Source organism: Eleutherodactylus coqui, chromosome 4, assembly GCF_035609145.1.
Source record: "Eleutherodactylus coqui strain aEleCoq1 chromosome 4, aEleCoq1.hap1, whole genome shotgun sequence".
In the NCBI taxonomy this organism is placed as follows: domain Eukaryota; kingdom Metazoa; phylum Chordata; class Amphibia; order Anura; family Eleutherodactylidae; genus Eleutherodactylus; species Eleutherodactylus coqui.
In genome coordinates, this window is record NC_089840.1 from 1,373,098 (window position 1) to 1,385,492 (window position 12,395).

The window sequence follows — 12,395 nt, forward strand, 5'->3', positions numbered from 1 at the left end:
CCACAATCTGCTCCCCCACAGGCCGCGCGTTTAACGCCTTACCGTCTGCGCCACGTCCACAATCTGCTCCCCGACAGGCCGCGCGTTTAACGCCTTACCGTCCGCGCCACGTCCACAATCTGCTCCCCGACAGGCCACGCGTTTAACGCCTTACCGTCCGCGCCACGTCCACAATCTGCTCCCCGACAGGCCGCGCGTTTAACGCCTTACCGTCCGCGCCACGTCCACAATCTGCTCCCCGACAGGCCGCGCGTTTAACGCCTTACCGTCCGCGCCACGTCCACAATCTGCTGCCCGACAGGCCGCGCGTTTAACGCCTTACCGTCCGCGCCACGTCCACAATCTGCTCCCCGACAGGCCGCGCGTTTAACGCCTTACCGTCCGCGCCACGTCCACAATCTGCTCCCCGACAGGCCGCGCGTTTAACGCCTTACCGTCCGCGCCACGTCCACAATCTGCTCCCCGACAGGCCGCGCGTTTAACGCCTTACCGTCCGCGCCACTTCCACAATCTGCTCCCCGACAGGCCGCGCGTTTAACGCCTTACCGTCCGCGCCACGTCCACAATCTGCTCCCCGACAGGCCGCGCGTTTAACGCCTTACCGTCCGCGCCACGTCCACAATCTGCTCCCCGACAGGCCGCGCGTTTAACGCCTTACCGTCCGCGCCACTTCCACAATCTGCTCCCCGACAGGCCGCGCGTTTAACGCCTTACCGTCCGCGCCACGTCCACAATCTGCTGCCCGACAGGCCGCGCGTTTAACGCCTTACCGCCCGCGCCACGTCCACAATCTGCTCCCCGACAGGCCGCGCGTTTAACGCCTTACCGTCCGCGCCACGTCCACAATCTGCTCCCCGACAGGCCGCGCGTTTAACGCCTTACCGTCCGCGCCACGTCCACAATCTGCTCCCCGACAGACCGCGCGTTTAACGCCTTACCGTCCGCGCCACGTCCACAATCTGCTCCCCGACAGGCCGCGCGTTTAACGCCTTACCGTCCGCGCCACTTCCACAATCTGCTCCCCGACAGGCCGCGCGTTTAACGCCTTACCGTCTGCGCCACGTCCACAATCTGCTGCCCGACAGGCCGCGCGTTTAACGCCTTACCGTCCGCGCCACGTCCACAATCTGCTCCCCGACAGGCCGCGCGTTTAACGCCTTACCGTCCGCGCCACGTCCACAATCTGCTCCCCGACAGGCCGCGCGTTTAACGCCTTACCGTCCGCGCCACGTCCACAATCTGCTCCCCGACAGGCCGCGCGTTTAACGCCTTACCGTCCGCGCCACGTCCACAATCTGCTCCCCGACAGGCCGCGCGTTTAACGCCTTACCGTCCGCGCCACGTCCACAATCTGCTCCCCGACAGGCCGCGCGTTTAACGCCTTACCGTCCGCGCCACGTCCACAATCTGCTCCCCGGCAGGCCGCGCGTTTAACGCCTTACCGTCCGCGCCACGTCCACAATCTGCTCCCCGACAGGCCGCGCGTTTAACGCCTTACCGTCCGCGCCACGTCCACAATCTGCTCCCCGACAGGCCGCGCGTTTAACGCCTTACCGTCCGCGCCACGTCCACAATCTGCTCCCCGACAGGCCGCGCGTTTAACGCCTTACCGTCCGCGCCACGTCCACAATCTGCTCCCCGACAGGCCGCGCGTTTAACGCCTTACCGTCCGCGCCACGTCCACAATCTGCTCCCCGACAGGCCGCGCGTTTAACGCCTTACCGTCCGCGCCACGTCCACAATCTGCTCCCCGACAGGCCGCGCGTTTAACGCCTTACCGTCCGCGCCACGTCCACAATCTGCTCCCCGACAGGCCGCGCGTTTAACGCCTTACCGTCCGCGCCACGTCCACAATCTGCTCCCCGACAGGCCGCGCGTTTAACGCCTTACCGTCCGCGCCACGTCCACAATCTGCGCGCTTCTCTCCTTCTTTGTAGTTTGGAAAAGTATCATCTTTGTAATTTTAGTTGCGCCTGGCAGACGCCGCGTCTCTGCTGACAGTATGATGACAGCGCCGCATGGAGTCGCTGACTACTGTCGCTCCGGCCCAAGCTCAGGCATACACGATCGCTGGGGGTCCAACATGCCTGCCACCTCATGCAGGTGGCATACTCTGCGGCGCTCCAGTGTGCAGGACCCCCAGAAACTCGGGTACATGTGGGGGTCGAAGCTGTGGCCTGCGGCGGTCGTGCCTGTCACTTGCTGCCAGCAATGGAATGAAGTGCAAGAAGGACCCGGAGACTCCACGGCTGAAACTCAAAGTCCAGGAGGGGAAGTTGCCAAGTATCTCAGCAGGGCACAGGCCGGGCAGGCATCCGTGCCGCGCTGAACGCGTTGCCTTGGGCCTCATTCACATCTGCGTTGGGGACTCTACTTTCCTGCTTCGTACACGGCTCCCTCTGGCTGAATCGGTCTGACCGGCCCGCCGTTGGCTCTAATGCTGGGGTTGGCAGGAGGGGGCAGTGCTGCTTGTTGTCGTGTGAATGAGCCCCTTACCCTGATGAACCTGTCCAGCGTGTCCCCTATACTGCAGCGCCGCGCCACGCACCTCTGTGGGGGCATTCATCTCCGCCTGTCCTACAGAAGTGAATGAAGAGCATTCAGGATGGCGGGGGTCCCACTGGAAGACCCCGGCAATCAGACGTTTGTCCCCTTTGTCAGCAGGATAAATGTACTGTAATCCCCCCGCACTCCCCTCTCGGACCACCCATAGTGACAGCGGACTCTCTACACGATGAGGTGCGGCCCCCAGACTCGGATAAGACCTCCTCGGGCGCGGTGTACTTACCTGTTGCATGGAGACAGCGGGGATCGGGTCTGGCACTCAGCAGTCTTCTTCTGTGAACTCCATAGCTGGTAACGTTATCCCCGATGTGCCCTAAGGTCACCCTGATGGGGTAACCAACAACCAGAGATTAACCCCTCAGTGACCACCATACGCCCTTTTACTGACCTCACTAATGGCCTTTGAAGCTGCACATACATCTTGGTAAGGCGTTGGCTTGACTGACAGCGGGGCTCCTGCTCTAACCACAGGGAACAGAGAAACCTCACAGCCCTGCAGTTTAACCCCTTACATGCCACAACTGCAGGATAGAAGTAGATGATGGAGAGAAGGGGCTCCTTCTATCACCTATGGACACCCTGCAGTACCAATGGGTTCCCATGACAACCGGACGCCTGACGAAGGCCTCCATGTCTGCCGTGTAGCTCCGCCTATTAGGCCCCGCCTGCAGCAGTGTCTGACTTTTTTTTCCCAGAAATTAATGCAATTTGGAGGAGAAAAAATAAAATTTCATATTTTTGTAAATACGTAATTTTAAAAGCAGGTTTTTTTTCTATAATGCACAAGAAAATGAGTGTTAACACCCCAAAATAGATCCCTCTGTTTGTCCTGTGTTCAAAAACAATGTGGCCCTAATCTTCTGGATCCCATCTGTGAGCCCGGCCGTGGCCCTGCGTACGGCGGCGTTATGTACTGCACATAACTGCCTACTCACACGGGCGGTCATGTGTGGTGCACCTTTTTTTGTTTATTGCCCGCGCCGTCTTAGCGATGATGCGGGTACCCGCAGCCCGTATACAATGTAGTTGCGTTTGGGCTGCGGGTGTATCTGCGACCACGGAGCACAATGGGCTCTATGTTGCGGATATCTGCGGTAAAATGCAACCTGCTGCGTTCTCTTTTCTGCGAGTGATTACGTAATTCCGACCCGCTATGTGAGCGGCATTGTGTAATCGGTGCATGTGATTCAATCGCGCATTACCGCAGATCAGATGCATGTGGAATCCGTAATTCCTATCCAGTCGTATAAGACCAGCCTAAGGCAGATCGCTACCTGCCTATCGTGTGACCGGGGACCGCCGCTCACTGCTCCAGGCTCTCGGTGACCGTTGGAGATGTTACATTTCCCCGACTCCTGCGAATGTCTGACATTTTGACGGCGGTCACATGCAGAATCGGGGTAAGGTCCACAGAGGAGGATCGCGTCGGGGGTGAAATATGGAGGCCTCCAGTAAAAAGTTACGATCATATGAGTGAGGCGGTCACGGGCACGGGGACCACTCACCTTCAGGAGTCGGGAGCCAGGAGTTTTAAAATTTGCGGGGGCTCCTGGCCTTCTGCGTTTGTGTGCGATGTCATACGCCCGGCGCACATGCACAAAAGAGCAGCGTCAGGTCCCAGATTACCTGTTCACCGCGGGACATCACGGAGGACCAGGGTAAGTATCTGAGTTTTCCTGATGGATCCTATCCATCAGGGAAGCTAAATCTTCTACTTTTTAAAAAAAACTTTTTATTGACTTTTATTGCCAGGGTTGAGGGGAACTCGCCACGGCCCGGAATGACAGCTCCATGTTGTTGGCTACCTCCAGGAACCCACAGCATGGAGCTGCTACGTCCTCAGCCCTGCTGGCTTTAATCCTAAAAGGTTGCATGTTTAACATCCTCTAGGATTAAAACTCACTTAGCTAGGACGTAAAAACACTATGGGGCCGTCACTAAGGGGTTAAGTGAGGCCGGATCTTACCAAGCAGCGCCTGGAGTGTCTTGTTGCACCTTCCAGAAGACATCTGAGTCAGGGCAAACCTTACACAGCTGAAAGGAAAATGGGCCATGTAACCGTGACAGTACTGTGCTCTCCGGCACGCCCACGTTACTTCTCCATTCCTCCACAAATCACCACCCAGTGCAACAACACATATATATATATATACTGGCAATCCCAACTACCTGAAGAGAGAGAGAGAGTTGAGGATTCAAAAACTGTTGTTCCATGACTGCGCAAAGTACTGCAGACGATTCTACTGCGTGCTGAAGTTGTTCAGTGAAAGTTATCCTTGTCAACCGTCAACAGAGAGTAAAACGGTGCGCCTCCGGCGTGCAGAGACTTGGGCTTAGACTCTTTATTCTTTCACAAGACTATCCTCAGAGGCACTGGCGTCACATCTAACGGTCACTATTGTAGTTATCGATTACCTCTATGAAATCCAGATGCAGAGTAGCCACCACCGTGACATGGGCTGATGTATAAAAAACCCACTCCAGCTATATCTGCTTACTTCGGCTTGTTGCAGAAGACATAAACACCTACACACTGGAAAGATCACATTGACGGACAAACAGCGCAGAAAGAGGGAGCTTTTCATGAGCTGGACACCTTGATTTTTTTAGTGCCGCAAATTCTACTGAAAGAACTCAAGCCACTCCTTCACATTACTATTCCCTTGATCTTCCGCTAATATACAAAAAAAGGAAACACTATAATAACGTTCTGTAAAGCCAAGTACATAACTACTATAATACTGCCCCCTATATACAAGTATATAACTACTATAATACTGCCCCCTATATACAAGAATATAACTACTATAATACTGCCTCCTATATACAAGTATATAACTACTATAATACTGCCCCCTATATACAAGAATATAACTACTATAATACTGCCCTCTATGTACAAGAATATAACTACTACAATACTGCCCCCTATGTACAAGAATATAACTACTATAATACTGCCCTCTATGTACAAGTATATAACTACTACAATACTGCCCCCTATGTACAAGAATATAACTACTATATTACTGCCCCTATATACAAGAATATAACTACTATAATACTGCCCCCTATATACAAGAATATAACTACTATAATACTGCCCCTATGTAAAAGAATATAACTACTATAATACTGCCCCCTATGTACAAGAATATAACTACTATAATACTGCCCCTATGTACAAGAATATAACTACTATAATACTGCCCCCTATGTACAAGAATATAACTACTATAATACTGCCCTCTATGTACAAGTATATAACTACTACAATACTGCCCCCTATGTACAAGAATATAACTACTATAATACTGCCCCCTATGTACAAGAATATAACTACTATAATACTGCCCCCTATGTACAAGAATAAACTAATATAATACTGCCCCTATGTACAAGAATATAACTACTATAGTACTGCCCCCTATATACAAGAATATAACTACTATAATACTGCCCCCTATGTACAAGAATATAACTACTATAATACTGCCCCCTATGTACAAGAATATAACTACTATAATTCTGCCCCCTATGTACAAAAATATAACTACTATAATACTGCCTCCTATGTACAAGAGTATAACTACTATAATACTGCCCCCTATGTACAAGAATATAACTACTATAATACTGTCCCCTATGTACAAGAATATAACTACTATAATACTGCCCCCTATGTACAAGAATATAGCTACTATAATACTGCCCCCTATGTACAAGAATATAACTACTATAATACTGCTTCTATGTACAAGAATATAACTACTATAATACTGCTTCCTATGTACAAGAATATAACTGCTATAATACTGCCCCCTATATACAAGAATATAACGACTATAATACTGCCTACTATGTACAAGAATATAACTACTCTAATACTGCTCCTATGTACAAGAATATAACTACTATAATACTGCTCCCTATGTACAAGAATATAACTACTATAATACTGCCCTCTATGTACAAGAATATAACTGCTATAATACTGCCCCTATGTACAAGAATATAACTACTATAATACTGCTCCCTATGTACAAGAATAGAACTACTGTAATACTGCCCCCTATGTACAAGAATATAACTACTATAATACTGCTCCCTATGTACAAGAATATAACTACTATAATACTGCCCTCTATGTACAAGAATATAACTACTATAATACTGCCCCTATGTACAAGAATATAACTACTATAATACTGCTCCCTATGTACAAGAATAGAACTACTGTAATACTGCCCCCTATGTACAAGAATATAAGTACTATAATACTGCCCCCTATGTACAAGAATATGACTACTATAATACTGCCCCCTATGTACAAGAATATAACTACTATAATACTGCCCCCTATGTACAAGAATATAACTACTATAATACTGCCCCCCTATGTACAAGAATAAAACCACTATAATACTGCCCCCCTATGTACAAGAATATAACCACTATAATACTGCTCCCTATGGACAAGAATATAACTACTATAATACTGCCCCCTATATACGAGAATATAACTACTATAATACTGCAGCCTATGTACAAGAATATAACTACTATTATACTGCCCTCTATGTACAAGAATATAACTACTATAATACTCCCCCTATGTACAAGAATATAACTACTATAATACTGCCCCCTATGTACAAGAATATCACTACTATATTACTGCCCCCTGTGTGCAAGAAAATAACTACTATAATACTGCCCTCTATGTACAAGAATATAACTACTATAATACTGCCTCCTATGTACAAGAATATAACTATTATAATACTGCCCCATGTACAAGAATATAACTACTATAATACTGCCTCCTATGTACAAGAATATAACTACTATAATACTGCCCCCTATGTACAAGAATATAACTACTGTAATACTGCCCCCTATGTACAAGAATATAACTACTATAATACTGCCTCCTATGTACAAGAATATAACTACTATAATACTGCTCCTATGTACAAGAATATAACTACAATAATACTGCTCCCTATCTACAAGAATATAAATACTATAATACTGCCCCCTATGTACAAGAATATAACAACTATAATACTGCCCCCTATGTACAAGAATATAACCACTATAATACTGCTCCCTATGGACAAGAATAGAACTACTGTAATACTGCCCCCTATGTACAAGAATATAACTACTATAATACTGCCCCTATGTACAAGAATATAACTACTATAATACTGCCCCCCTATGTACAAGAATATAACCACTATAATACTGCTCCCTATGGACAAGAATATAACTACTATAATACTGCTCCCTATGTACAAGAATATAACTACTATAATACTGCCCTCTATGTACAAGAATATAACTACTATAATACTGCCCCTATGTACAAGAATATAACTACTATAATACTGCTGCTTTGTACAAGAATATAACTACTATAATACTGCTCCCTATGTACAAGAATATAACTACTGTAATACTGCAACCTATGTACAAGAATATAACTACTATAATACTGCTCCTATGTACAAGAATATAACTACTATAATACTGCCCCCCTATGTACAAGAATATAACCACTATAATACTTCTCCCTATGGACAAGAATATAACTACTATAATACTGCTCCCTATGTACAAGAATAGAACTACTGTAATACTGCCCCCTATGTACAAGAATATAACTACTATAATACTGCTCCCTATGTACAAGAATATAACTACTATAATACTGCCCTCTATGTACAAGAATATAACTACTATAATACTGCCCCTATGTACAAGAATATAACTACTATAATACTGCTCCCTATGTACAAGAATAGAACTACTGTAATACTGCCCCCTATGTACAAGAATATAAGTACTATAATACTGCCCCCTAGGTACAAGAATATGACTACTATAATACTGCCCCCTATGTACAAGAATATAACTACTATAATACTGCCCCCTATGTACAAGAATATAACTACTATAATACTGCCCCCCTATGTACAAGAATAAAACCACTATAATACTGCCCCCCTATGTACAAGAATATAACCACTATAATACTGCTCCCTATGGACAAGAATATAACTACTATAATACTGCCCCCTATATACGAGAATATAACTACTATAATACTGCAGCCTATGTACAAGAATATAACTACTATTATACTGCCCTCTATGTACAAGAATATAACTACTATAATACTCCCCCTATGTACAAGAATATAACTACTATAATACTGCCCCCTATGTACAAGAATATCACTACTATATTACTGCCCCCTGTGTGCAAGAAAATAACTACTATAATACTGCCCTCTATGTACAAGAATATAACTACTATAATACTGCCTCCTATGTACAAGAATATAACTATTATAATACTGCCCCATGTACAAGAATATAACTACTATAATACTGCCTCCTATGTACAAGAATATAACTACTATAATACTGCCCCCTATGTACAAGAATATAACTACTGTAATACTGCCCCCTATGTACAAGAATATAACTACTATAATACTGCCTCCTATGTACAAGAATATAACTACTATAATACTGCTCCTATGTACAAGAATATAACTACAATAATACTGCTCCCTATCTACAAGAATATAAATACTATAATACTGCCCCCTATGTACAAGAATATAACAACTATAATACTGCCCCCTATGTACAAGAATATAACCACTATAATACTGCTCCCTATGGACAAGAATAGAACTACTGTAATACTGCCCCCTATGTACAAGAATATAACTACTATAATACTGCCCCCCTATGTACAAGAATATAACCACTATAATACTGCTCCCTATGGACAAGAATATAACTACTATAATACTGCTCCCTATGTACAAGAATATAACTACTATAATACTGCCCTCTATGTACAAGAATATAACTACTATAATACTGCCCCTATGTACAAGAATATAACTACTATAATACTGCTGCTTTGTACAAGAATATAACTACTATAATACTGCTCCCTATGTACAAGAATATAACTACTGTAATACTGCAACCTATGTACAAGAATATAACTACTATAATACTGCTCCTATGTACAAGAATATAACTACTATAATACTGCCCCCCTATGTACAAGAATATAACCACTATAATACTGCCCCCCTATGTACAAGAATATAACCACTATAATACTTCTCCCTATGGACAAGAATATAACTACTATAATACTGCTCCCTATGTACAAGAATATAACTACTATAATACTGCCCTCTATGTACAAGAATATAACTACTATAATACTGCCCCTATGTACAAGAATATAACTACTATAATACTGCTCCCTATGTACAAGAATAGAACTACTGTAATACTGCCCCCTATGTACAAGAATATAACTACTATAATACTGCCCCCTATGTACAAGAATATAACTACTATAATACTGCCCCCTATGTACAAGAATATAACTACTATAATACTGCCCTCTATGTACAAGTATATAACTACTACAATACTGCCCCCTATGTACAAGAATATAACTACTATAATACTGCCCCCTATGTACAAGAATATAACTACTATAATACTGCCCCCTATGTACAAGAATAAACTAATATAATACTGCCCCTATGTACAAGAATATATTTACTATAGTACTGCCCCCTATATACAAGAATATAACTACTATAATACTCCCCCTATGTACAAGAATATAACTACTACAATACTGCCCTCTATGTACAAGTATATAACTACTACAATACTGCCCCCTATGTACAAGAATATAACTACTATAATACTGCCCTCTATGTACAAGTATATAACTACTACAATACTGCCCCCTATGTACAAGAATATAACTACTATATTACTGCCCCTATATACAAGAATATAACTACTATAATACTGCCCCCTATATACAAGAATATAACTACTATAATACTGCCCCTATGTAAAAGAATATAACTACTATAATACTGCCCCCTATGTACAAGAATATAACTACTATAATACTGCCCCTATGTACAAGAATATAACTACTATAATACTGCCCCCTATGTACAAGAATATAACTACTATAATACTGCCCTCTATGTACAAGTATATAACTACTACAATACTGCCCCCTATGTACAAGAATATAACTACTATAATACTGCCCCCTATGTACAAGAATATAACTACTATAATACTGCCCCCTATGTACAAGAATAAACTAATATAATACTGCCCCTATGTACAAGAATATATTTACTATAGTACTGCCCCCTATATACAAGAATATAACTACTATAATACTGCCCCCTATGTACAAGAATATAACTACTATAATACTGCCCCCTATGTACAAGAATATAACTACTATAATTCTGCCCCCTATGTACAAAAATATAACTACTATAATACTGCCTCCTATGTACAAGAGTATAACTACTATAATACTGCCCCCTATGTACAAGAATATAACTACTATAATACTGTCCCCTATGTACAAGAATATAACTACTATAATACTGCCCCCTATGTACAAGAATATAGCTACTATAATACTGCCCCCTATGTACAAGAATATAACTACTATAATACTGCTTCTATGTACAAGAATATAACTACTATAATACTGCTTCCTATGTACAAGAATATAACTGCTATAATACTGCCCCCTATATACAAGAATATAACGACTATAATACTGCCTACTATGTACAAGAATATAACTACTATAATACTGCTCCTATGTACAAGAATATAACTACTATAATACTGCTCCCTATGTACAAGAATATAACTACTATAACACTGTCCCTATGTACAAGAATATAACTACTATAATACTGCCCCTATGTACAAGAATATAACTACTATAATACTGCTCCCTATGTACAAGAATAGAACTACTGTAATACTGCCCCCTATGTACAAGAATATAACTACTATAATACTGCTCCCTATGTACAAGAATATAACTACTATAATACTGCCCTCTATGTACAAGAATATAACTACTATAATACTGCCCCTATGTACAAGAATATAACTACTATAATACTGCTCCCTATGTACAAGAATAGGACTACTATAATACTGCTCCCTATGTACAAGAATAGGACTACTGTAATACTGCCCCCTATGTACAAGAATATAAGTACTATAATACTGCCCCCTATGTACAAGAATATGACTACTATAATACTGCCCCCTATGTACAAGAATATAACTACTATAATACTGCTCCCTATGTACAAGAATATAACTACTATAATACTGCCCCCCTATGTACAAGAATAAAACCACTATAATACTGCCCCCCTATGTACAAGAATATAACCACTATAATACTGCTCCCTATGGACAAGAATATAACTACTATAATACTGCCCCCTATGTACAAGAATATAACTACTATTATACTGCCCTCTATGTACAAGAATATAACTACTATAATACTCCCCCTATGTACAAGCATATAACTACTCTAATACTGCTCCCTTTGTACAAGAATATAACTACTATAATACTGCCCCCTATGTACAAGAATATCACTACTATATTACTCCCCCCTGTGTGCAAGAAAATAACTACTATAATACTGCCCTCCATGTACAAGAATATAACTACTATAATACTGCCTCCTATGTACAAGAATATAACTACTATAATACTGCCCCCTATGTACAAGAATATAACTACTGTAATACTGCCCCCTATGTACAAGAATATAACTACTGTAATACTGCCTCCTATGTACAAGAATATAACTACTATAATACTGCTCCTATGTACAAGAATATAACTACAATAATACTGCTCCCTATCTACAAGAATATAAATACTATAATACTGCCCCCTATGTACAAGAATATAACA

At 42.9% G+C, this 12,395-nt stretch overlaps 1 protein-coding gene across 1 annotated transcript in view; it reads left to right on the plus strand.

Moving 5' to 3' along the window:
- Positions 1-12,395, plus strand: part of DSCAM (DS cell adhesion molecule) — a 740,634-nt gene that overhangs the window by 683,289 nt on the left and 44,950 nt on the right. The window lies entirely within an intron of this gene.